At 37.6% G+C, this 27,934-nt stretch overlaps 1 long non-coding RNA gene across 1 annotated transcript; it reads left to right on the top strand.

Moving 5' to 3' along the window:
- Positions 1 to 278: 278 nt before the first annotated feature.
- LOC118500094 lies at positions 279 to 13,077 on the top strand. The gene is made up of 3 exons (XR_004902624.1): positions 279 to 410; positions 1,068 to 1,226; positions 10,176 to 13,077. It is a non-coding gene; the product is annotated as an uncharacterized LOC118500094 (long non-coding RNA).
- The last annotated feature ends 14,857 nt before the right edge of the window (positions 13,078 to 27,934 follow it).

The raw sequence follows: 27,934 nt of genomic DNA, 5'->3' as shown, positions 1-27,934 counted from the left end.
CATCACTCCTGGGTTCCCTTTCAGCATTGCCATGTATTGCAATTTCCTAGTTCCATTAAGTGAATTTGAAAATGTATTATTAAGTATTATAACATTTAAATACTTTTTAAAAAGATTTTATTTGTATTTTTTAGAGAGAGAGGAAGGGAGGGAGAGAGGGAGAGAAACATCAATGTGTGGTTGCCTCTCTCACACCCCTAACTGGGGACCTGGCCTGCAACCCAGGCGTGTGCCCTGACTAGGAAGGAAACCAGCAATGCTTTGGTTCGCAGACTCAATCCACTGAGCCACACCAACCAGGGCCAAATACTTTTTAATGAGGCAGACAATGACCAGCAAATTGTTTTGTCCTGCAAAGAAGTTCACTTGTTATCTCATTGAAGTACTTGAAGTAGTTGTTGAAATCAAAGGTGAGTTATACATATTTGTTTAACAAATTAAATAAATGGTCCAAACTTGCTAAACTTTGCTGCATTGATAGGTGGGTCTCAGTAGAATGATACCTTACAGATATTTTCAATCTATCCCACCAGGATAAAATTGATTATTTAAAAATGAGTGATTCACTGACTATTTTTGAGAAGAACTCATTAATATAGAGAAAGAATTTTGAAAATGAATCTTTGGGGCTATTTTCATTGTTATGTGAGGTTGCTGCGTTTTGACAGGAGGTATAAGTTTGTCACATATTGATAATAATTGTATTGGAGAATAAACAGTACCAGAGTATCTGTTAACATATAAGCACCAGGAGGCCTTCCTTGCCTCTCATGGGCTCTAACGAATATGTTAATATTGCTTGTTTTCTCTAACCTAGAAGTTAATTGTTCTTTGATTTTAAGATAAAAACATTTTAATGAGCCCCTAAAAGTATGGTGGGGCCCTAGATATGTTGCCATATTTATAAGTTGGCTCTGGCACAAACACCAAAAGAAATGTAATGAAACTCATATTTAGATTTCACTTTCATAACTGCTCACTATTTGTTGTAAAATAAACCACACATGAGGACCAGATATACTTTATGCAGTAGGACTAACACACTACAGTGTGTGTGTTTTCTTCAGGCAGTTCTTCATAGATACTGCCTTCCTGTTTGTAAGGTGGTGGATACCTCAGAACAGTAACCAAGATGAAAGAAAGGAGCTAACATGGACCTGAAGCCACCACCTAGGAACAGGTGGACAAACAGAATATGTGACATAAGAATAGAATTTTTAAAAAAGGTAAGGAGGAGTCCAATCTTAAATTGAAACACAAACTCCCACCACAGGTGGCAGCATTCCCTGCTCTCCGACCTGTGTCCCACCACATCACCCCTTTGCCGTGCTCTGGCCACACTGACCTTCCCACGGCCCCTCAGACACAGATGGGCTCAGCTCCCTCCAGCACCCAGGCTTTGCTAAGACGCCCTTTTGCACAGCAAAGCTGCTCATGCCCTTGCGTCATTCAGGTCTCCGCTTAGTGTTACCTCCCAGACAGTTCTTCTTAACCACCCCACTACTCTGTCACAGCACCCTCCTTTATTTTCTTCATAGCATTTAACACTCAGAATCTGTCCCAATCCTTTATTCCAGGGGTATCAAACTCATTTTCACTGGGGGCCACATCAGCCTCACAATTGCCTTCAAAGGGTTGAGTATAATTTCAACTCCTTAACAGTTAAGGAGTAATTACATTTATACAGTCCTAAATTATTTCAGCCCTTTGAAGGCAACCGTGAGGATGATGTGGCCCCCGTGGAGAGGATGAGTTTGACACCTCTGCCTTATTCATTTATTCATTGTCTGTTACCCAAATGGAACATCAGCTCTGTGATGATAGAAGGTATGTCTGTCTTGTTCACCTATAATTCCTCAGTGCCTAGAACAGTTCATGGCATTCAAGAAATACTTAATGAATAAAATGAGCTAAATTTAACAACTACATAGTCCCTCCCTTCTATACTTCTACTCAAGTTTATGGCTCAAGCTCAGTTTATGGCCCTGTCTACCACGTGACCTTTGATTTTTAGGAATGTCAAATCTAACTCAACACCTCTAACAATGTATCTGAAAACTCCAATCATAACATGATATAGTATATTATAGTACAACTAGGCAGCTGAAAGAAACCTACCCAAGCATCTTAAATGTTTGCATTTATTGGTAATAAGACACTTCATATGAGTATGTATTATCATATTATTACCTGAAACTGCATTGTTATATAAACATCTTTGTGCTGCATCTACAATTTAGCTGACAGTTTGAGTGAAATGACATAATACATACAATACATCCAGGGATCATGTACCTGCTTCACAAAAGGGAGGCAATTGCAGAGAATGCAATGCCTGATTTTTAAAGTGTAAACAGTATCGTTATTAGGACCTCTTTTCTCCAGCCACCTGGAGCCATTCCCAAGCAGGAAAGTGTTTGAAGTGCCCCATTGCCTATTTTCATTCTCTATGGGGCAGTTGTGGTAAACGTACTGCAAAATCGATACTAATTTGTAATACTCGGCCGAAAGAAAACAACAACAACAACAACAACAACAACGCATAAGATGATTCCAAGCCCCCTTCCCCATACACTGATTTTTTACTTCAGTCACGAGTCCTTCTGCTGGAACTTACTCAATTTTCCGTTCTCCCTGATCAAACTGCAACACCCTCCCCCACATGCACTCACAGGCCAATCAGCCACGAAGATATATTTACTGCTGATGGTGTGCTTACGACCATGCCAGAGCTTTCGCAATTTGGGGTTGAAGTGTAAAAATTCATTCCTGTTCTTAGAGAATTTATAGTCCAGATAAGAGACAAAATTACCAGGCATAAAACAGCATTGATAGATGTTAACTAGACTTATGGTGGTGATCGTTGCTCAATGTATACATATATTAAATTATTATGCTATGTACCTCAAACTAATATAATGCTATAAGTCAGTTATATCTCAGGTTTTTTAAAAAGCAGGGGTACAATAAAATAAAATCAACAAATGAAAAAAAAAACACTACTTTGAATCTTAGAGGACAAAATACAACTACAAGAAGCAGACTTAAAGCTTTTTCCCCAAGTAATAGAGGGCATTTCAGGCGAATGGATGAAGACATAAAGAAATGATGACTGTGGCTTGTTTGTGGACTTGGAGATTAAAACAGAGTCTAACTTGGAAAAACGTGGGCAATGTGGTTGGTTAGCAAATGAGAACGTATCATCATGATGTTGACTGCTAGGCAGAAGCATTTAGATGTGTTTGAATGGAAAACTTGGAATTATATTTACTCTCATCTTTCTCCCCTGTCCGGAATTTGTAGAGAAAATAAGAGACTTCTTTCTGTTGAATAATTCCTTCCTGGAAGTCTTCTATTTGTACAAATGTCAGTCAAAACCTTCTGAAAGTATGTTAAGAATAGTAGCTGAAACCTCAAGCTGGGATTTTTAGTATTTATATGTTTTTTCATAAGGTGTTTCTGCTATTTTTAAACTTAAATAATTTGGCTTGGAGGAATGAGAAAAATGATCTTTAATGAGAAGTGACTCTTTTCTGACAGCAAATGGATTTTTCATTTCAGCTGGTCTTAGGACACAGTTACTTTCTCAACTGCCATCAGCTGTTCTTGGTTTGCCTCAGGATCCACAGTGAAATGTATTCTATGTGACTGTGTCATATTCGCCCTACATTTTAATTTTTAACTTAAAGTTAATTTTGGTCACCCTGTGACCCAAATTATTGCCAAAGGAAAGAAGAAAATTCATGGAGCATGTATTATGGAACAGTGCATTAGTTAGGGTAAACTAAGATAAATGGGTCTAAAAAATTAGGCTCAAATTCCAGTAGTTTAGCAAAACAAAGATTTATTTCCACTGCAGATTGGCAGGGGTCCTGTTCTAAGAGTTGCTCAGAGACTGCAGCTGATGGAAGCTTTATTATCTGCAGCTCCACCATCTAGAACACAGGGTATCCTTGGTCTTTGCATCAGGGAGAAAGGGCATGCAAAATCACTTACTGGCTTTTCTGTGCTTTGACACATTGGCCAGAACTAGTCACATGGTTGCAACTAACTGCAGGGAGTCTTGGAAACAGACTCTTCTAAGGATCCAGGAAGGTAGGAGAATGAGATTCTAGTAGGCACTGGTAAGGTCAGACATCAGGCCCATGTGCTTCATATGTTGTATTTAACCTTCACATTTTATTTAATCTCCTCATTTTTTGCAAATGAAAAAAAATAGCTTGGTGAGGTAGTATGAAATTTGGGTCAGAGGTCCTGTGTTGACAACCCCAGTTCATTTCTATCCTACTTACAAGACAGATCAGCTGCGTGTCACTCCTGCACCGTCAAATAGTGCATATTGCAGTCGGATGGTTTACCCGACCTTCTGCTGGTACTAGGTGCGCCTACTTTGTCTTCCCTGCCACTTTTCTGTTGCATTATAACTGCTGTTATATAAGAGACTATTTCTTGAGGAAAAGAATTGTTCTTATTCATAGTTTTAACCCTGTGCCTCATCCACTATCTAGCACCTGGTAAGTGCTTAATATTTATTGACGGGATACATTCAAATACTTAACTTTCTGGTCATCTCTTGGATTAAGTCATCACATGACACCAAATAACTTTCCATATTCCAGAAAAGCATAGCCAGAAATATGTATTTTAAAAAATTCCTCAGGTTTTTAATTCTGTAACAATATTACTTAATATTACATAGTGGCAAACTGCATATAAAACTATTTTATTATTTTTCCTAGAGCTGCCATAACAAATTACTGCAAACTGTATGGCTTAACACATCACAAGCGTACTGTCTCACAGTCATGGGGGCTAGAAGTCAACAAGATTTCTTCCAAGGGCCGTGAGGGAGAATCTAACCTATGCCTCTCTTTCTGGCTTCTGGTGATGGTTAGCAATCCTTTCTGTCCCTTGGTTAGTAAATGGGTCATTACAATTTCTGCCTCCTTCACACGGCCTTCCCCTATGTTTTCCTCTTTTCTCTTCTTATAATGACACCGGTCACACTGTATTAGGGTGGACCCTATTGACTTCATCTTAACTTGGTTATACCTGCAAAGACTCTATTTTGAAATAAGGTCATATCCACAGATACTGGAGATTAGGACTTCAACATATATTTTTAAAGGGCACAGTTTAACCATAACAGCTATGAATAATATTTTTAAAATATTTTTTAATATTTTAAAATATTTTAATATTTTAAAATATTTTTAAAATATTTGAGCCAATATTGATAAGATCAATGGACTTCAAATAAAAACCTATTCCTACTTCTCTTGAAATATCAGAAGATCTTAAAAGAAACTGCTATTGGTGGAAGCAGGAATAAAGGAAAAAACTTCCTGAGACCCATATGGGACGTTGTGACTCCGTGCTGTGGTTTACTGATGACATTAAATTAAGGAGGTTCCCCTCCTGACTTCCCAATGTCTCATCTTGTCTGTGTCACCATGGAAAAAGTCCAGTCTTCAGTAGGGCCAGGATGAAGGCCACTGCCCAGGGTGTGTGCTCTATCTGGCTAGCTTAGCGTGTGCTTCTAGCTCTAGCCCATTGCTGTGCTTCAGTATCCAGGCTCCCTCCCAGAGGCCATAGCCACAGGGCTGCTAAGGCCTTATGGCTATGGGGAAAGAACAGGTGTGTGCAGTGTGAGTGCAGGTCAAAAGCTAGAGAGAGAGAGCTTCTTTGTTGCCTTGGGGCTATAACCAGGAGCTTGGGTTTGGGATGGACCAGATACTTTTATAAAAGAACCAATCTATTTCCCAAACTTTCACAGCCTTTGATAGCTTTATACCTCCTAGTTAGACTGACAGACCTCTAGTGTCCAGCACCTGCCCCTATACCCTACAACAATCCTGTACCAGAGAGGGGGAAGGGAGGAGTGTCAATCCCCTTGGTGGAGCACAATGCTGTGGTCTCCTGGAGTATGAAAAGCTGCAGCTTCCTGGTGAAGCAAACAGGCATATGCTCCCTCATTTTATTAAGCTCAATGTCTAGTTCCCTTCCCCCCTTTTCCCCTTTCATCAGCTTGTTACCAAGGGTAACAAAAAGATCTGCCTTCCCATGTGACATCAACCCCTGGAACTAATGGCTGTTCTTCCCCTCTCTATGAGGTCTGTGCTCTCCAGTTTGCCACACTCACCACTGATCACTAATGTCTCCCTGGCCAAGTTTCAACTTCAGTTGAAACCAAAGCCAAGTTTCATCTTTAGTAGTGACCATTAATTATGATTGTGACAGCATCAAATGCCAGAATTCTTAAACTCAGTGCACTTCATTCACTGTATTACCTCTCTGGCCCTGACACCTGATAATTTTCTAACTCCTGTTATAAAAACAAATCAACTCTACAGATAAAGTCTCACTAAATTTAGCTTATTGTATAGTCTTTCTTCAAGATTAACAGTGTTATTTACTAACAAAAATAATTTATTCATGGCAAACTCAGAATGACTTATTTAAAGTCTGGAATATGATCAGATACAGCCATGAGAAATGAAAAGGGGTGTCAAAGGAGAAAATGAGGTCAGCAATCACTTTTCAACAAAAGCAGCTGGAATGATGCTGGCTATAATTAAGAGGAAGTGACACAGAAAACAGAATGTATTATATGACCCTTCCATGGGCAAAATAAAATGATACTGTATGCTGAGAAAAAAACTGATGCCATTAAAAGGCATAGAAGTCAACTTTTAAAGAGTACACAAAGTGAATTTATAAGCGAGAAAAGAAAATCCCTGAAGGAACTCATTTCAATGAGGGTAAAATGTGAATTTGTTCTCAAAGTTGCTGTCTTATTTATTACTAAATAGAAAGAGGTGACTAGATACAGCATTCAAGGACAATGGATTTTGAAAATGAGGGAAACACAAGATCTTTAGACCTGAATGGACACAAATCTTTGTCCTTCAGTCATTAAATTTTACATGTTCAAAACACTTCAGCCCTGGCTGGTGTAGCTCAGTAGAATGAGAGCAGGCTGCAAACCAAAGGGTTGCCTGTTTGATTCCCAGTCAGGGCACATGCCTGGGTTGTGGGCCAGGTCCCCAGTAGGGGACGTGCAAGAGGCAACCACATATTGATATTTCTCTCCCTCTCTTTCTCCTTCCCTTCTCTTCTCTCTAAAAATAAATAAATAAAATCTTAAAACAAAAACAAAAAACATTTCAACTTCACTTTTTACTTCCCCCACCAAACTGAAGCCTGCTTTCCCCACTGGATTCCCCGACTTAAAAAAAAAACCCTATTTTCCAGTCACCCCTGCATGCCTCCTCCTTTACCCTCAACCACACTCAATCAGAAATTTGGTTCGGTCATTTTTCAATCCATAAATACAGGGTAAGAGAAAAGTAGGTCTACAGTTGCTTGTATGGAAAATAATGCAACAATTAACAAATAGTAATGCAAGAATAAACTATTTTGCGCACTCACAACTGTAAGCCTACTAACTTGAGAGAAATCCATTTCCCTTTTCCATTCTCACTGTCCCTGCCTTCATTAGGCCTTCTCCACCACATACCTTTTATAAAACTGAGCTGTGAATAGTCAGATGAATTCATTAAGGCAGTTTAGGTCTTCATTGCCTCCCACATGGACTACTGAATTGAACTTCCTGGAAACTGAGCTCCCTGTCACATGCCTTCCCCAATTTGCTATCTTTTTTCCATATGCACACCATGACCCTTCACACTTCTGTGTTCTATATAAAATATTCTCTCCACTCAAATGCATTGAACACCTCCCTTTTCGCCTCCCATTACTCATCCCTCAATGCCATCCCACTCTCTCTGCAGAGTCTTCCTGGTTAGTTTCTGCTGTGCTCCCTGGCTCTCTCTATTTATATCCCAATGTACTTGCTCCTCAAACTGTGGTCCATTGGTTCACAGTCTCCACAGCCTAGGAGCTTGTGAGACATGCAGAATCTCAGATGATACCCCAGATTTTCAGAATCACATCTGCATTTTAAGGAGATCCCCAGGTGATGCCTGCACACATAAAAGTTTCAGATATGTGGCTAGAGATGATATCAGAGGTTCGGATTTCTCTTTTACACTGAACTCTGAGCTCCTGTAGATGAGAATCATGTATTTCACTTTGAACCCCTTCCCACAGTGTCAGTGTATGCTGAGCACTTAGGGTATGTAAATGTGTGAATGAGAAAATGGGAACGGATGGTTCAGTGGTCACCCATGTAGTCATGGCAAAACCAGGACTCCCTGGGCAGCCTTTCTTCCCCCCATGCTGTGCCACTAACAAAATGTCTTTATTTTCCATTTCTGAACCTCAGAGATGTCAGATGACGCATGCGCACTCACGAGGCTATTTTAAGTGTCAAAGAGGATTCTAGAACGTGAGTTTTTCTCTTGACACTTAGCTGAAGTTCTTTCCACTGTGTCATTTGGCCTCTATTTGTCAGAAGAACAAATGAGAAACACATTAATTGAACTTCTGTTCTCACAGTTCAAGTTTCAAAGAGCATCTGCCACTATGAAAAATATACATTTGTGTTTCCCAGTGTGCATTGATCAGTCGGTCCTGGTTGCAGTCTAACAAGACAAGCTCACTGAACATGTTTATTTCAAAGTTAAAGAAGAGGCCCTAACTGAAAAACAAAAAAAAGCAAGAAATAATTATCAATAGAAATATAATTAGCCAATTTGCCAATTCTATGTTTTCTACTGGCACAATAATTTGTAGCTTGTGATATTAAGTGTATTTTTATAGTTCATTTAAAACATGATATATAATGATTATAAACTTCCATTTTGAATAAGACATATTATACTCCAAATGCACATTTATTGATGTATTTCCAATGTTTTTAAATATTTGGGAAAGGAAATAGAGTGTTTATATAATTGATTGATACATTTTTCTTTGCTTTGTTTCACTTTGGAAATAACAGTATTATGCCATAAGTAATCTACTCAGTTATGAAGGCAACAAATATTGAATATTTGCTACATGTATACTATGTGCTAGGCACTGTCATTAGCTCTGTCATCAGAAAATTCTGCATCTGAGAATCTTATGGACAAATGGGGGAGACAGCCAAAGAAGCAAGCAGTTACAGTGAAATTTTATGAAGACAGGCGTAAACACAGGTGCTGCAGGGTGTCTAGGCAGGAAGAGCACCTGGTTCAAGCTTGGGAAGCCAGAAAAGCCTTTGCAAAGAAGATGACTATGAAGCTAAGACCTGCAGAAGAATAGAATTTAATCAGACAAATTATGTGGAATGGGACTTTTCAGATAGAAGCACAGCTGTGTGTGCAGTGGCCCTAATACAAGAGAAAGAATGGAAGGTTCAAAATTGCAAGTAGTTCAGTATGGCCAGAGCACAGCATTGCTGGTGCCAGGGAAGGAATGGTATGTAGAGTGATGAGGGTTAATGCCAGACAGGAAAGCAAGGGCAAGACTATGAAGGGTGCTGAATCCCCCACAGATGAATTTGGGTGTCATTCTAAGTAATAAGAGTAATCTGTAATGCATTTCCAGTGTTTACTATGGGCTCCACACTGTTCTGAAATTATCTCACTTAGTCTTCACAACCAGTACAAATTTTAAGGGCAGTTATTAGTCTGGATTTTACAGATAATGAATTGAGGCACACGGATCAAAATTACTTTGCTAAAGTTGCACAGCTAAGCAGTATGGAGCTAGGCTCCTAAAGTCAACAGGAAAGGGCATGATGTAACTTTTGTTTTGTAAAGCTCATTCTGGCTCAAGTGTGAAGAAAGTATTTGAGAAGACACTTCAGTAACCCAAGTGAAATAAGCTGAAGAGCTAAACTGAATGAGGTATCAGGGGAGAAGAATAGTAAATGAGAAGAGATATGTTCAGGTCCTAAGGTGGGATTTAGTGCTGGGTTGATGAGGTGTGAGGCTGAGGGTGTGACCAGATGGGTTTCTTCAAATGGCATGCACACCATATTTAAGGCATATACAATCAAATGTGTCTTTGCCATGACCATATTTTTAATCAGAATGACTAAAATTAATATCACCTAATCTCTGATGATTCACAAATTAATATGAATAGTGATAGATAAATAAATAAATTGAAAGACCTAGGTTTCATTTCATAAAACAATAATATATAATCTGATTATAGTTTCACTTCATTCTTATCTTATATTCCTTGTAGTAGAGCTCTTTCTCTCTTTCTTTTATTTCCAGCCAATCTGAATTCCCTCAAAGAAGAGCCTCATCTGTGACTGTTCTTCACATGCTGTCAGGAACTCAAATTTCAGGTGGTTTCCCTGCAAGTTTCAGTCTATCCTTGATAACTCAGATTCCAAGTTGAGTCTTTCTTCCTTGATCACTCTCCCTGCCTTGTCTCTGATTATCCTACTTTGTGTGTTAATTTCTACACTTGGACTTTTCCCCCTGCAATGGCTGCCATCCACATGTCTTTGAACATTGGCCTCTCTAGCTCCCTATCACACACTGCCAAATCAATCTATCAGCTCATTAACTTGTTCATATTTAGTGGTCTCTTCTCTTCTGTTGTGATTTTTTTTTTGCAACCTTGATGATGTCTTGAGAAAACTAACATCTTTCAAACAGCTTATCAATTATGAATCTTACTCTTAAATCTCTATGAAAATATCAACTAATTAGCATTCTCTATCTCTAAAAGACATCTTTGAGCTTTGAAAATGTTTGTCAGTTACTCTTGTGATGTGCCTGTCCTTTTCCTTTGGACATAGGGCCAAGTGTCGAACTCTCTTTCGACAGTTACACCTTCAGCTCTTCATTTTGAAAACAATCATGCTTGTGGGTTTCTATTTAAGACCTTCACCGAACTTATAGTGTAGCCTATACTTGTGGTTCCGAACTTCCATATTCTGACCAGTTCTATCAAGGCCAATGTGATAAACAGATACTAATTTACATTTTAGGTTAAATTATTATTAAATAGCCCAAACTATGACAGTACATAGCCACATTTTAAAGATAATCTATCAGTAAAGGGAAAGGTGTGGAAAGAAAATTCTATATTACAAAAAAGCAGAAGAACACATATTGAATTGATAAAAACATAAAACATAAAATTTCTTTCATCAGGGCAAGGATAACGAAGAACCTAACATATTCTTTATTACCATTTATCTTCCTGATATAAATAATAAGAATATAGTAAATCAAGGCAAATTTTGAAAAATACAGAAGCAATGGTAAAATGGTTGATGGTAAAAAAAGACAGTGGATTTGAAAAACATTTTAAGTTCAGAAAGAGTAACAAAAAAAGAAGAGTAAATTACAAGTAATTTATTGATTGATTGATTTTTAATCATGAGTTTAAGATGAAAATTCCCAGCAGAGAGAAAAAGTAGCAGTAAATTGGAATGACTAAGATGCCACTGTCTTTATCATTAACACTTTAAAAATCATTTCATTGTGGATTTTTGTTATTTTTAACTTATGTCTGACTTCACAATCGATTGCAGGGGTCAACAAACTATAACCACAGCCCCACAAGCTAAGAATGCTTTTCACCTTTTTAAATAGTTGAAAAAATCAAAAGAAGAATAATATTTCATGACACATAAAAATCATATGAAATTCAAAATTCAGTGTCCGTAAAAGTTCTTCTGGAGCAGAGCCACACTGTTCATTTCAGTGTCGTCTACAGCTGCTTGCGTGCTACCCCGGCAGAGCTGAGTCGTTGCAAGTGAGCATTCGGCAGGGCAGGACAACCTGAGATGCTTCATGTCTGGCCCTTTACAGAAAACGTTTGCCACCTCTGATTCTGTGACTGAAATAAGTTTCATCTATTTGAAAAAGGCCTTTGAACCAACACATTTTGTAAATATTCATTCCAAAAGTAATATGAAAGAGAAGAAAATGACCCATTTTCTATACAGATTTTCATGTTGCTTAATTCATAGTCTAGACAAAAACAGTGATTTTCATGGCTTATGTGACCGTTGAGCAATATAGAAAACATCTAAAATATTTCACTGCTTGTTTATTGGTTCCTCTATACTTCTCTGGATAGTTCCCTTTAAGGACAGCATGAAGTTGGTTTGGACATGCAATGGAAAATAATAATCGTCAAAAATCCTAAAAAGGAACAGAGAAATGTGACAAATGAATAAAAGAGTCTACATAAAATGACTGTCACTTTTATAGCACATAAGAATGTCCGCTCACCAGTAAATAGGACCCTTAGTAATGACACGTATTTTTGGAACAAGTTTTCCTTCTATATTGACCTTCACTCCACTGTGTAAGGTAAGGCCACTGGAACAGTTCCTTCAGTAAAATTATTGTATTTACATAAATCATCAATGTACTCTGTAACTTCACTTAACCTTTTAAAAATGCAAAAGTTTTTGGTTTTGTTTACATATTTATAAAACTCAGAAATTAAGATAATTGCACAGTGTGTACATCACAGGTAAACACATGTATATTAAGTTAACCCAAGGCAGGCCATGTCTGTATTAACCAAGAGGCTTTATTAACATTGAGGAAGAGCATTGTTCCCTAAACTGAATTTGGGACACTAATAAAATAAAGTAATAAAATTATATAAGAATTAAGAAGAGGTTTAAAAACTAGTATTCTGAGAAAGAGCTATATGTTCTATCATTTATGTGTTTAAGGTATTTATTTTGTTTAGACTCTATTGTTATTGAGCCTGCATCTATCACGGGCGGTGGTGTAGCTAAGCACATGGGCTGTGGGTGGGAAAGACCCAAGTTAAAACCTTAGTTCCATCTCTATCTGACAGGGTGTCCTTAGGCAATGTTACTCTTCTTTTTTTATATTTTTCACTTTTTCGCACCTCAGTTTCTGCCTCTCTCCAGAAAATAGATGCAATAACATGCTCATGTCGTGAAGTTAACTAACATTAATACTATTTGTTATGACCATTTTATGCCAGAATTTTAACACAGTGTGAACAATATCAATAATACTGGTCTTTTCAGTTGTGATTTCCTTTCTTTTTCTTTTTTTTTTTTTCGTAATCTTGGTCACTATGAGATAACTAAAATGTTTTATACAACACTCTGTCACTTATGAGAACTACCCACCATATGTCTGCATTAAATCTTCAACTAACCAGTAATCTTCCGTTCAGCCTGTGTGATGAAATATAACCACCGGCTGCCATAACATAGGGATTTAGTGCAGCTGGTCACAAAGCAATGTGCGAATGCATATTCTGGCTGTGGGAAAATCCCTGTAACCATGGAGTCAGGCCCAAAGCAAGACTGTGGGAGCCAATCTGACTGTAAGCCTCTTTGAATGAGATCCTCCTTTGATCTGGTGTTGGCTTGAGTTGACTAGTACACCCAGGGGTCACATGCAGGACCTCACTGAAAATTTCCCTTGAACACAGGCATGACTCAGGTGGGGTAAATAAAACCCATAATCCTCAAGTGTGGGAATTTCATGTTGCTAGATGAGCAGCCACTTTTGAGCGCCTTTCCCAATTGTCTGGTTTCTCTGTCATAATCCTGTTTGGAAATTTGAATTCATTCTATACTAAACTGCATAGCAAACTGTAAACAATTCTGGCAAATTATCTTTTCGTCCAAAAGACAAACATGATTCTCGGAATTCATTCGACATTGCTGCATTTCAAAAGTTCCGTGTCATTCACATAGGAGGATGGTGGGAACCACTACAAATGAAGTTTCTGAAGATTTAGTCTTGATCCGGTATTGGCTGCCAAAAGATGGATTCGGGGGAATTCCCAGTAAGCTTAAAAATCTCCCCAGTAGAGACACTGTGAAAAGGGGAAGCCAGACGGCTCTGGGGGGGGCCGTCATCTTTCCTTTCAAAGAATATGAGTGTTCTTTCCCAAAGGGGAGGGAAGAGATTCCATGTTATCTTGAAATGGTTGGGTCATCCTCAGAAGTGGCGTTTAGGCCACTGAAAGTATGACCCAGGTGAGGTGAAGTAAATAGAAACCCCCCAAGTCTCTCATGAGGGTTTCTGTGCCGAGAACCCACACTCTTTTGGTTCCTGAGTTTCCTCTTCTCCAGACACAGGCTATCTCCAGACAATCAAGCGGTGCTGCAGTTTCAAACAAAAAGGAGACTTTGCCAAAAAATTTTTTTCCTGAATTTCTGCACACACAATGGAAAATTAGATGCATAATCATTAATCAACTTTGTTCAATACTTTTTGTTATATGTTTATATATAAACATAAAAGCAATCTGTCACAACTTTAAAAAATTACTAGGTTTACCAAGTTTAATGTTTTAAAACTAGTCCAGTGGGTACTGCCGAGTCCCAGGCATATAGCGCCACCATGTGGATGGGCCTCTGCAAATAACACAATTTTTAGAAAGAAGATGGTTATAATAAAACTTAGAGATCAGAGTTCAAACCCTCATTTCATATATGAGAAAATACAGCTAGAGAGGTTAAATGATTTACCCAGTGCCAGTACAACACCAAGAATAAATTTTGGGCTGCTCTTTTTATTAAAGCAGCTGCTTGAACTAATTAGATCATACTGTCAATTCACCTATTCATTCATTTTAATCATTAAATAATCAGGTTAAACATGTTCAATGGGTATTTGCTCTATTTTTATCTGCATAATCTAAGCCTCTTTTCTGTTTGGTAGGAATTCTGTTGTATAAATGTGATGAGGCAAAGCCCTACTTCGTTCTAGGGAACTAGAAGGACCGTTTATCCTTTCTTCTCACCCAGAGAGCTAAGATGCTGGCATGTCACTTAAGTTAGCCAGCAGGAAGCTCTACGCAGAAATGTTGAATCTGTAGGAAGTGACACAAACAGAGGTAGTTAAGGAGGCCACAGAGTAGTTAGGACAAGTCACAATGGTTGTAGGTCTTCATGCTGGCTGCAGAGACAGCAAGGATCCAGCAGTGGCACTGCTGGTGACAACATCCTACCCGAACTGATCATGAGATAGGAACTTCACTAATTTATCTGCTTCCAGTGTCTAATTCACATCATTTCCTGAGTTTGGTTCTTTAGCCCTTCTATGGATTCCCTGAGCCAACCCGTGTTCTTCCAATGTAGTCCTTTTCTGTTTGCTAGAACCAGAGTCAGTTTCTGAGGCACAACAAAGACCCTGATATAAACAGAAGTTAATGCCCATTGAGAGTTACAGCACAGAATCTCACTGAAACTGATAGAATTCAGGGCTTTCATCTGGTCTAGTTGAGGATAAAGAATTTTAAATCCCACTTAGTCATTTCAGGAATAGAATTTAGATCTGGCTGATTCTAATATGCAAAAGTGAAACAGCTCATTAAATGATCTCCTGTGGTCACCTGGTATAAAATAGGTGGTTTACACTCAGAACAAATGACTACCAAATGGAGTTGTGTTTCCATTGGGACAGAATAGACAAGTCTGGAATTCTAGAGTTCAAAACTGAGATGAGATTCTCAGGGTTATACCTGTTTTTGTTGTTTTTGTTTGTTTGTTTTTGACTTTGGATTCTCGTAGAACAGCACCAGAAGATGAGAAATTCTAGCTAAGGCTGCACCTGATCAATTTATGTTCTTCGTGCCCTGTATAAATAGGCAAAAACAAAAGCAAAAGCAAAAAGAAAAAGAAATTGTTACTGTTGTGTTACTATGTTTGCTTGTTCCCCTTAAAGGAAAGTAGGGTTACTGCCCCATTTGGGCAGGAAGAAAATGTCAGTATACTGCAACCTGGGTTTAGCAAGGCCACCAGGGGCTCAGGACCCCGACCATAAAGGATAAAGAATCCTGGCCCTGAATCCTGAGGTTCAGGCTGAAGGCAGAGGAAAGTGTAATGGAGAAGGGGGCTCATGAAATCCAGTTAAGGCCTGAGCTCAGGAGCAAGCCCAGTAGCACCCACATCCCCTTTTTGCTGAATCGTGTTGTTCTGTCATTGTTGTTCATTTGTTTCTTTGCAGACGAGAACTCTGACTGAAACAGTTTCCTAATTTGCTGTTGACTCATTTTTCTGGAAAATGCAATAGTCCAATTTAAGTTTATACCTATTGGAATAATATTTTTGTATCTATTTTAATTAAATTACACTACTTAAAGAAATTATAGCGCTAGAAAGAAGTATTATATTTCAAATAAATGGGCTTATAATTGTTAAGATTATGTAGAAAGTTACTGATTTTTAGAGAGTACTTTTATGATTCAAAATATTTCTCAGCTTCATATAAACTCTTTCCTGTATTAACCATAAGCATGAAATTTTAACTAGTCTCCACCGTGAAATTAAACTCCTTCCCTAAGTATTCTTGATAATGATTTAATTGAGTCTGGAAATAAAGCACTACTTCTTTACTGTGTTAGGTAGCTTCTGTTGAGGAAAAGACTGTCAGTTTTTTTCACTGGTGGACAATTTTTCATTCCTTTTAAAGAGAGAGAGAGAGAGAGAGAGAGAGAATTGATGAGAGAAACATTGATTAGTTGTCTTCTCATAGGCACCCCGACTGGGGGTTCGAACCCACAAGCTAGGTATGTACCCGTAATGGGAATCAAACCCGAGACCCTTCAGTCTAGCTGATGATGCTCCAACCAACTGAGCCACACCAGCCCGGGCAAGACTGTCATATTTTAATTCTAAGCATTTTTCATTATCAGAGAAACTGTAGCCCACCATGATACGTAAAATGTTAAAACAACATAAACAAAATAAATATTTTAAGTTTTAAAAAATGCTAGCCAGCTATGGGATGGAAATAAGTATATTATAAAAGTTAGAATTATTGGCTACAGGATAGGAAAATAAATTCCAGATGAATACAAGCTTTGGGTCATACAAAGAAAATAATATAATAATTCGTCATCACTGGAGTTTTTCAAAATAAATTTGTAGTTATGTAAGAATATTATTTCAGTGTTTACAAAGATATTTATCACATAAAATTGTTCAATTAAGGTTCCCAAATTATTTACTACAGACATGTAAAGCATACCCAGATATTTCCACATAAATTAAACATGATATAATTGAGTGTTACATTAAGCAACGTATTACGGTTGATTCATGTGGAAATCACAGAAGTTTCACTGATTACTCTCCTTTCACTGTGTATGAATGTAGGTATCATAGATATTTATATGAGGTCATGCTGTAAACCCACTTTAATGTACCATTTTAAGGATTGAGGTAGAGTTTTTAAATGTTTTAGTCTATGTAGACTCATATATCCTTTAGAATTTAATTTATAAATAGGTACTATAGGATTACTTCAAGGTAAACCATATATTTAAATAGGTCAGTTTCCCATGCTAGTTCTTTGTGCTTATCAACATGAGTTATTGTTTGTTAAAAAATGATGCTTTTTGTGGTTATTCATTTCCTATTTTAGCATAAACCTAATAAAGGAAATGGCTATTTCAGAATGCTGATCTTTTTGGTTTCCTAATAATCACACGAATTATTTAGTATTTTATTTATTATTTATTTATTTATTTATTTATTTCCAGATACGCACCAAGAACAATTTAGGGAAGGTCACTGAGAGTTTTACTTTCATATAGAAATATTTTTAAGTTTCAATTAATAAGTGTTTTAAAACAAGGTAAAGGAAAAATAAGAGTGGAAAAGTTAAATGGATCCAGGCATGAGGTTAACATCTAAGAAATACACACTTCCTAGTGAAGAGCCATAAATTTGGCTCCAAGCTCTCTAGCAGCCTGATAGTCCTTAAATAGCTTGGGTCTGTCTTCACATAGAAGCCAAAAACCAGTCTGAATGACCTTGAGGCTACTCAGCCTTGCTTAGTACAGTATAAGGACATTGCAGGTAGACCATGCTTTACACAGTAAATATGTTACTGAGAAACTATAAAGAAATGAGAATTTTTCACATGGAATCATACTATAAGTGTACTAGTAGAGACATCATAAATGGTTCCTTTTAAAGAAAACTTATAAAATAACTGGTGGTGTAGCATGAAACTAATACACCAACTTCTGTTATGCATTTAGGATTTTTATATTGGGTTTTCTTAAGAGTCAGTGTACAGTATTATGGGACCATCCTTTCATCTCAGTATCATGGCAGTAGAAATATTCAGGGTCTGCAATGAATTTTTGAGGGAATGGACTTATTCTATATGTAAAAATTTCTAACTCCTGATGTGTTGTGTTGTGTTCATCATGTCTCATTGCCTTTGTTCAATTATCTGAGGGCATAAGGCAACCGACACATTTAAATTTCTTGATGCAGTACAGAGTTTTAGAAATAAAATTACATGTATTTATAGCCATATTTAAAGAGAATTCAAACATTCACCAGTTAATGTTTACCATGGTAAATTCTAAATATTGAGCCACTCACTGTCTAATCTTAAAAAAAAAGTTTTTCTTTTACTAAAATGTGTAATCTCTTATGATGCTTGAAATAAAAACAACCAGATTTGTTAGAGACTTCAGATTTTAAAGGGACCTTAAAGATAAATGATCCATTTCCCATTTGGCAGGTAAAGAGTACAGTAATGTTTTGCTTCCTGTTGTACTCCAGGGCTCCACATTTAGCCTAACACATACTAGGTTCTCAATGAGTGATGCTAAATGAAAGCTAAGTATCTGCATATTATTCCATGTTGACACTGCTCAAGTGTTTGCCTGTAATGGTTAAATTAAGCCTCAAAATTGCACCTACCTGTCACTTATGAAAATAGGGAAATTGCAATCCCCATTAAAATACCAATGACATATTTCACAGATATAGAACAAACATTCCAAAAATTTATATGGAACCATAAATGACCTGAATTGATACAGCAATTTTGAGAAGGAAGAACAAAGTAAGAGGGATCACAATACCTGATATCGATCTATATTACAAGGCCACTGTAATCAAAACAGCCTGGTACTGGCATAAGAACAGATACATAGACCAATGGAACAGAATAGAAAGCCCAGAAATAAATCAATGCCAGAAATAAACCAATCGATGGTCAATTAATATTCAACAAAGTGGGCAGAAACATAAAATGGAGTAAAAATAGCCTCTTCAACAAATGGTGTTAGGAGACCTGGGCAGTTACATGCAAAAAACAAAAAGAAAGAAACTTAACCACCATATATCAGAATAAACTCAAGATGAATAAAAGATGTAGGGAACCGCTTCACAGGACATGGAAATGTAGCTCAGCACCCACATGGAAAACCAGTGGGAAGTGAGTGGCACACAGGACCATGCCCGTGAAGAAGTTCTCCCATGGGAAATCAGGTCTGCATTATACCTAGGCTGCTTTGTGACTTGCTCTTGCTAAAACTCTCTCACCCTGAGTTCAAGCAGCAAGCCTTTGCTGCATATCTTTAAAGTAACTTCCTGAAGTCTGTGCTAATTCTCCCAAGGACTGAAGTGTAACCAGACCTGTTACTCTTAGCATTCCCTTGCACTTGCAACATTTTTTCCTTGTTAATCTGTAAGAAGTAATCAGTAACATCTTTTCTGTTGCTACCTGTATAAAGTAATTACCTAAAGCAAACCTAAGTATAATGAATGAAAAACCTTCTTTGATGTATGCTATTAGAAAGCCAATAAAAGCTTGCCAAGGCAAGGGTCCAGGTGCTCTCCCCTTTTCCTCCACAGGACTCGGTAGTCTGTGTGAATTTATCTCCTCTCATCCATAACACTGTGGACACTGCAGGCTGGTATCCACATAAAAAAGAATTAAATATAAGTTGTGACACCATAAAAGTCCTAGAGAAGAACATAGGCAGGAAAATCTCAGATATTTCATGCAGCAGTATTTTCACTGATATGTCCTCTAGAGCAAGGGACATAAAGGAAAGAATATACAAATGGGACTTCATCAAAATTAAAAGCTTCTGCATGGCTAAAGAAAACATCAAAATGAAAAGGGAACTAATTATATGAGAAAATATATTTTCAAATGATACCTTGGACAAGAGTTAAATCTCCAAATTATATAAAGAACTCATACGACTCAACACCAGGAAAACAATCCAATTAAAAAATAGGCAAAGGACCTGAACAGACACTTCTCCAAGAAGGACATACAGAGGGTCCAAAGCATATGAAAGGATGCTCGGCATCACTAGTCATCAGAGAGATGCAAATTAAAACCACAATGAGATACTGCTTCACACCAGTCAGAATGGCTATCATAACCAAATCAACAAACAACAAGTGCTATGAGGTTGTGGAGAAAAGAGAACCCTAGTACACTGTTGGTAGGAATGCAGATTGGTATAGCCACTGGGGAAAAGTATGGATTTCCTCAAAAATCTAAAAATGGAACTTCCTTTTGACCCAGCAATACCACTGTTAGGATTATACCCTAAGAATCCTGAAATGCCAATTCAAAAGAACCTATGCACCCCAATGTTCATAGCAGCACAATTTGCAATAGCCAAGTGCTAGAAGCAACCTAAGCACCCATCAGTAAATGAGTGGAACTCATGGTACATTTACAAAACTATGGTACATTTACATGATGGAATTCTATGCAGCAGAAACAAAGAAGGAGCTCCTACTCTTTGTGACAGCATGGATGGAACTGGAGAGCATTATGCTAAGTGTGAAATAAGTCTGGTGGTGAAAAGCAAATACCATAAGATCTCACCTAATAACATCCTCCAGCAAACAGATCTCTCAGGATCTTGCACATTTTATGTCCCAGGCCTGATTACCCCAGGGGTCCGCTGTTTCTGGTCTGGGCTACACCACCCCTGCTATTTCTGCAGGCCTGAGTCAACAGAGACAAAGGCAGCCAGGAGACTTGGATTACTTACTTCTAAGAACAAGGACTCAGGCTTTGACAAAGCCAAGGGGGCAGAGGTTGATGTCCATCACCCCTTCATTCCCACAGCCCCGAGTCTCTTCCCAGAGGCCTCCATGTGATCATGCCTGTCTTAGACAATTCCCTCCATGGGAAACCTTACCCATCATTGGCTAACTGATCAAGCTTAGAAGGTCAGGCACAGAACAGGCAGTGTTCATGCCAGGGAAAATAGTTTTTGTCTCCTTAGTGGCTCCTGGTCCAGAGGTCTCTCACTCAGCCTAAGTCATGGGGGGTTACAGCTTCCTGAGACCAGGCAGGGCGGTCCCCAACACTTACCTATAAGTGGAACCTAATTAACAAAACAAACAAGCAAGCAAAATATAATCAGAGACCATTGAAAAAAGGAACAAACTGACAGTAACCAGAGGGGAGGGAAGAAGGGGATATGGCAGGGAAAGAAGGGGAAGGATCAAGTCAAGGAACATGTGTAAAAGACCCATGGACAAAATCAAAGGTGGGTAGGATTGAGGATGGGAGGTGGGAGTAGGTAGGGTGGGGGAGAGCAGTGGGAGTAAATGGAGACAACTGTAAAATAAAATTATAGCCAGCCAAGGTATCTTTAAAAGAAACACAAAACAGGATGAGAATAAAGTATATTAAAAATTAACTATGAATAACAAATAGAAATGAAAAGTGAAATATTAAGATGGAAGGTAAAGGGAAAAGAGGTGAATAGAAAGGATCTTTAAATCTATGTTGATGATCAGGGAAAGCAATTTGTTAAGAGGAAATGATGTCTGTCTGCTGTAGTTTTGAAAGAAGAGGGGCAGAGAGAGAGAGAGAGAATGGCTATATTCTAATTTTTGAAGTGAAATCTTACTGCAAATTGAAGACCCTGCTTCAAAACTTCGTTCAATTTCTTCCCACTAGAGTGGCTATTTCACATGTGAGCCCTGTGCACGCCAGCTCTACCTGAAGGTGAATGTCAAGGAGTTTATTTAGGGTGGGATGTGTTTGCTTAGTTGGTTTCACTCCCTTCAGGGTGGAAGAAGATTTACTTGCTCTTCGAATGACAAAGAAACTTCCTCACCCCTTTAGTTATTTCATTTGTTCATTGTTTTGCATATCTCAAGCAACATTTAAAGAAATTTAAAAAGAACCATTGCATAGATAGACATCCCTATTTTAACACTGATTCTTTTATTATTCAGTGCTTTCAGTTTATTCATATCATACGGTATAATTAAGCATGCAAATCATTTAGTGCTCTGCTTTTAAACTTTTTGTGTTTCTATGTTATTATATAGTTCATGTTTGTAATTATTTGGAGAACAAAATATTCCATGGATGTTTGCTTATCTATTTCTCTATTGTTGAACAATCAGTTTGCTCTTTAGGCTTTATTTATAATTACCACTATATTTGAATTCTCTTTACATGTATGGGTTTTTTTCTTTTTAATTATTGCCTTAGGATAAATTCTCAAGAATAGGGGGAACTGCGCCAAATGATGTGAACATTTAGAGTATACTTTGTAAGTGTTGCCAAATTGTTTTCTGAAAGGAATATACCAATTTGTACTTTCATCAGCTATATCTGGACATACAGTTTTATCCAAAACTTAAGGGCAATTTTGCTATATCATTATACACACCTGTGCTTTAAGATGCTTTTTCTTTTCTTTTTTTCCCTCACTATCCAAAAGAGAGGAGTAGATACACTGGGAGAGCATAGAACTTTTAACTTATTTTGGAATGGCTGAGGAATCTTGTTTTCATTCAATCGCCATTGTTACATCCACTCAATAAAATATTATGCAGGAATAAATAAGGACAAACACAAATGCTACACAGATACATAAAAAACACATTCTGGAATTCAATTCAAAGGAAAAGGAAGACTTAAAGGGTTTGGCTTGTCCACTTGTTTCCAAACCCACACCATCTGAGAGACAACTGTGTATGCTCAGCCTTATTTTATGCCAAAGAATTTCTTGCAACACAGTCTGTTCCCAAGGGTAACACAAATCTATTTTTCCAAGAACACTGCATGCTGTCTAACCATTTCTAGCCACCTACAAAGTTCAGAAGAAGTGGATAGAATGTGAGGCCCTGTAACTTTCCCGGGTGGGCAAAATGGGCCAGTTGGGAACATTGCAAAACAGTCTATCTAAAAGAAATGGACATTTAATTCTTTTCTTGGTATTTATCTATCTGTTCTTTCCTATTAATTAATTACAAAGCATGAGCTTTGTAGAATGTTTGACTTAAACCATAATATTTACAAAAATACCTGCTCAGTATTAAACTCTTCTGTATCTGTTTACAAAAATGGACTCTAGAACCAGACTGATTGCATTGAAATGCCAGTTTTGCCACTTAGCTGTGAGACTCTGTTACTTAACCTGACTTTGACTCAGTTTACTCATGTGTAAAGTAGGGATAATAAGAATAATACCACTTGCCTAAGGACTGTTGTAAGGACTGAATGAGTCATGGTATCATAATGTCTGAAACCACATAGTAATGCATTCCATAAACTGTCCATTATGTTGTTCTGTGAGAAATCCTTTGGTACTGCACACTCCAAAGCCAAGTCACAATAGCTAGCTAGTGACCTTCTCCTTCAATTATCTTTTTTTTTTCATTTAAGAATATAACAAAGATAATAATAACAATTGCTGGCATAATTGAATGCCTATTATGTACCATGTGTAATACTGAGTGCTTTATAGGCCTTACTGCACTGATTATCACAATAACTCGATGAAGTTTATACCAGTTTTCAGCTGCAGTGACAGATGCTTAGAGAAACTAAATAACTTGCCCAAGACCAACTAGCAAGTGACAGAACTTGAGCTTGGAAGCATTCTTGCTTGTCAGAATATTTGCAGAAAAAGATAGAGAGAAAATGTACCCAAATATTATCAGTGGTTGTTTCTGGATCATAAAATTAGGAGTGATGTTTTTAAAAAGTTTCTCTATTTATCTGTTTGTTTTTTGTAATGTGAACATAATTATTTGACAATAAAATGTTATCTAAATCTATTTCTAACATGTAGATATTAGCATTTCTACATCATTACAAATAAGTTACCTTATTGCTCATTCCTATGAACTGAAAAGTAGTCTATCTTTGAATCAGCCTTTTTATCCTTTGCACAAAGCAGTTCTGTTAACAGCTTTCTAAAAATGAAGATACTGTTGTAGAGTCTAAATTCTATCTACTTGTTCTCTGTACAAATGTAACATTGCAAATTTTTTCTTTTCAAAACTTGGAATCCAACATGAAGTTTAACTTGGCATTAGAAAATCTCCTTGCCATTACCCTGTGTTTCTCAGGGATCTCCCCCATGGGTTTGCATGGGCGTCAGCAATGGAGAAAAGAGGCTTTCACAGAAGCAGAAACAGTCTGACATACTCAGAGGGAGCTGGTTTGTCCCTCATTTAATTCTCAGAACTTACAAGAAATGGAGAAAAAACAAAGAAGGGCAGTGGGTGACAGATCAGATGATCAACTAACATTTATTCTAGTGTCTGGTAGGCTCTAGATGCTTCTACCACTATTAACCCATTTACCCTCCAAGACCAGTGTGAAATAGGTATTACGAGCCCCACCTTGCAGGTGAAGACAAAGCTTAGGGATCAAATCAAGCAGCTTACTAGAGACCGTGCAATTGATAAGTAGTGGACAAGAAATTTGAGACTGATCTCCAAAATCTGGTGCTCTTTTCTGTATATAATACTGACAACACATTCATTATTTCTAGTTGATACCAGTTTTCAGTGAAAGTGAAAAAGAGGCAGTAATTTATTATTAGAAGTATTATATGTAAGAAAGTATCCATGAATTCAAATACTGAAACAAAAAAGAACTAGGAAAAAAAGTAGTGTGGGCCTTTTTGCACAGCAGTTCTGTACTCCCTTTGCTCTTTTATATAAGGAACTACCCTTCAATCAAAGAGATGTTTCAGATTAAGATAGTGTTTGCTAAACACATGGTCCTTGCTATGAGGTGCAAAGCAAAATTTCATTTGGTGACTCATGATAAACAATAGATCTTATTTATAAAAACAAATATTTGGACCCATAATATTATCATAACTAGAACTACAGTCCACAGACTTGCTAATTATTCACTCTTCTGAGGTCTCTGGAAAGGTGGTAATAATCAATTCTGTGGCCCATCTCTAAGGCTCTCATCATCTTTGACGTGTCTGTCAATTTATTATTTTAGATATCTGTCAACATGGAGATTAAACAGAGAGGAGTGTGGACTCACATTGCTTTCAGAACTTTATGAGGATGAGGACATTTAGACAATGGAATATGTTACTGAAGCGCATTATAAAGATTTTTCTTCCCCCAAGAGGCTGAGCTGTCATTTGCCTGGAATGGTTCAGGACAGTTCTGCCTGGAGGCAGGACTATGGACTCATTAACCTCCTAGCCCTGCAACTCTGTCAATCTCATTTCTCTCCACAGTTTCAATCAGATACAGCTGCCTCTAGTTTCATTCTCGCTGGTTTAGAGGGGCCGTGAGCTCTTGCAATTTTCCGTATTGCAGGGGAGAAAAGCATCTTCAATATGTGTCTATAGCTGTGCACACAGCAGTGTGCATGGTGGATCTTTCCTTACAGAAAGGCTCAGCATAAAATATATCGATAGATGAGCACACGGGTATATAGAAAAGTGCCGTGTGCCAAATATACATGACTCTTATTTCTGTTTGCATATAGATGAATACACAGCTGTGGCACTCTCAGGAGGCCTAGAAGTCGACTTGGTCCAAAGGAATGACTGTGCTATTTTTGCACTTTCCCTCACATTATTTCTCAAGGTTTGAGGGAATGTAAATGTGACTTACTTGGCAATGACAAGACTCTGTCCCCTCGGTGTCTCCAAAATGAGATCATTTACACAAGTCACTTTGCCATGGCTCATTCTACTTCTTCATAAAGAAACAGCATCTCCTCGATGGAGTCTAGATTTCCAGAAAGGACAGGGTTTGTTTTTTATGTTTTGTTTTGTTTTGTTTTGCCCTTAATGGCTACTTTCAAACGTGTTACTGTTAAACTCACAGTATTGGTGTGATGATTCATTAAAATACAGGGTCCGACAGAAGTTAAGGCCTGCTTGAGTGTGGTTGGTAGGGTGATAATATGGGTGTAATAATTTATAGTTGAATTTGAACATTTCACCTAAAATGTCGTATGGTGTGCTTGAGTGTGGTACTGTTATATTACAGAATACGTGCTTATGATTTTGTAATAAAAAGGGAATATTATTTGTGCCAGACACTGTGTATGTTTTTTGAAGACACATGGGTCATTTGCTTACTATCACTAATAAAGAAATTGAGGCTCTGGGAAATTAAGTGACTCGGCTAACACCTCCCGGTAAATTGGTGGCATCACCAGCACTAGAACCCGGCCTTACTCAAGAACTTGTATACTCCTGAGTGAAACTGCTTCTAGCAAAAGCAATAAAATCCCTCCTCAGTTAAATGTTACTAATAAATGAATTCATTTATAAGAGTTTCTAAATTTATAAGCTACTTTTACAAGTGCTATGAAAGAGTTCTATGCTTCCTAATATATTTATGTATATAGTTACAGCAGAATATGTTTAAAAGTCAAGACAACATTGAGCAAATTTAATATAAATGACCAAAATTCCTTTGATGTCTCTTTTAGAAAGTGAGGCAATTTTGCAATAGTTGTATCAAGATTGAGGCTTGAACACTGTCATATTATTATGCTGCCGATACTGTTGACTACCACTATTTCCTTAAATTCATAGGGGTGCATCGATATTTTCTAAGGAGAGAGTAGAAGAAAAATTCAAATGATCTATTTCTCACTTAGCCAAGCTAAAAAAATGTAATTTACTTTATTGCTCATTTATTCCTTCAACAAACATTTATGCTGCACGCCTAGTCTGACAGGCAGTGTGGAAGAGTAAGGACGCTGCAGCCAGAGTGCCTGGCTTTCTGTTCTGGTTTCCTGTTTACTCGACATTTCTATTTATTAGACATGAAATCTTTGGTAATTTAGTTTCCTCCTTTGTAACATGGAGGAAATAACAATATCTATTGTTGTTATAGATCAAGGGATAACCATTAATAAAGTGTTTAGAAAAACATAGAGTAGGGCAAAATAGATGTTAGATGCTGTTATTATTATGTATTAGGACTGGACTATGCATGGAGGATAAACAAGATATGATTCTGTCCTCATGAAGAGTAAAGGTTAGTGGGGGGAAGTAGTCATTAAATAAGTAACTGGATAAATAACTTTAAAACTGCAATTATGTTAAGTGCTAAGGGAGGTATAGTGTGAATGATGTAACATGGATGTAACATCTCTCTACGTGTTCATCTGTCATTTTCTGCTGCTGTTGCAACTAAGGAAAACCATTTTTCACTTTGCTGTTCTACACCATGGTGACTGAGACTCAAAATCTTTGGCATTTCTAGGGAAAACCATACCCTTTCAAGTGAGACATAAGTAGAATTTCACCTCAGGAACATTGTATTGGGCAGAGGCCTATTTTCCTTTTCAGTTCTTTATGATCACTGAAAGTTTCAAAAAAGCAATCCTAACTTCATTGTGCTACATTCCTTAAGGCAAAAACCTCTGTGACACTCCAGAGAATTTTGTACTGATAAAACAAGCGCTCTGGGAGGAAGTGAAAAGACCAACAGCCAGTGTTTATTGAAGAGGAGCTCAGCTGTCCCTCACATGATGCAAGAGATGGCCCCGAGAGGCTGCTGGCCGTGGTGGAGAAGCCGCCATTCCCACGGCCGGGCCACTGTCGTCCGCACCACGTCATCATTACAGCGCACGTTCCTTCTTCTTCTGATCCTGCTTCTCAGCCTCCTGAAGATGAGTGGGTTTGGGTAATCTAAAAAATATTTACTGGATATCTGTAAACACACTTGACATTTTGGCCCCCACTCAAATATCAGAGATATTTGAATCAGATTTTAAATTCATATTTAAGTGAATGCCAGCTTGTCCCACAAACAACTCATCCACGCAAGGATTTTAAAAAGAAAGGAAAGCTGTCAAAGAATCTTCAAGAAGTCAAATTTATTTGCCTGATTTTTCTTTCTTAAAAAAAATAAAACAAAACAATTTTCATATTTGGATTCCAAAAATCAAGCCTGGACAGGGTCAACCAAAAGTCCCAGGGTTATTAAAATGATTTACTTTATCTTTAGCATTTGCATTAAATGTCTTAT

This window comes from Phyllostomus discolor, chromosome 4 (genome assembly GCF_004126475.2).
Source record: "Phyllostomus discolor isolate MPI-MPIP mPhyDis1 chromosome 4, mPhyDis1.pri.v3, whole genome shotgun sequence".
In the NCBI taxonomy this organism is placed as follows: domain Eukaryota; kingdom Metazoa; phylum Chordata; class Mammalia; order Chiroptera; family Phyllostomidae; genus Phyllostomus; species Phyllostomus discolor.
Note: the sequence above shows the minus strand (reverse complement) of the source record. Positions and strands in the feature narration are given on the sequence as shown.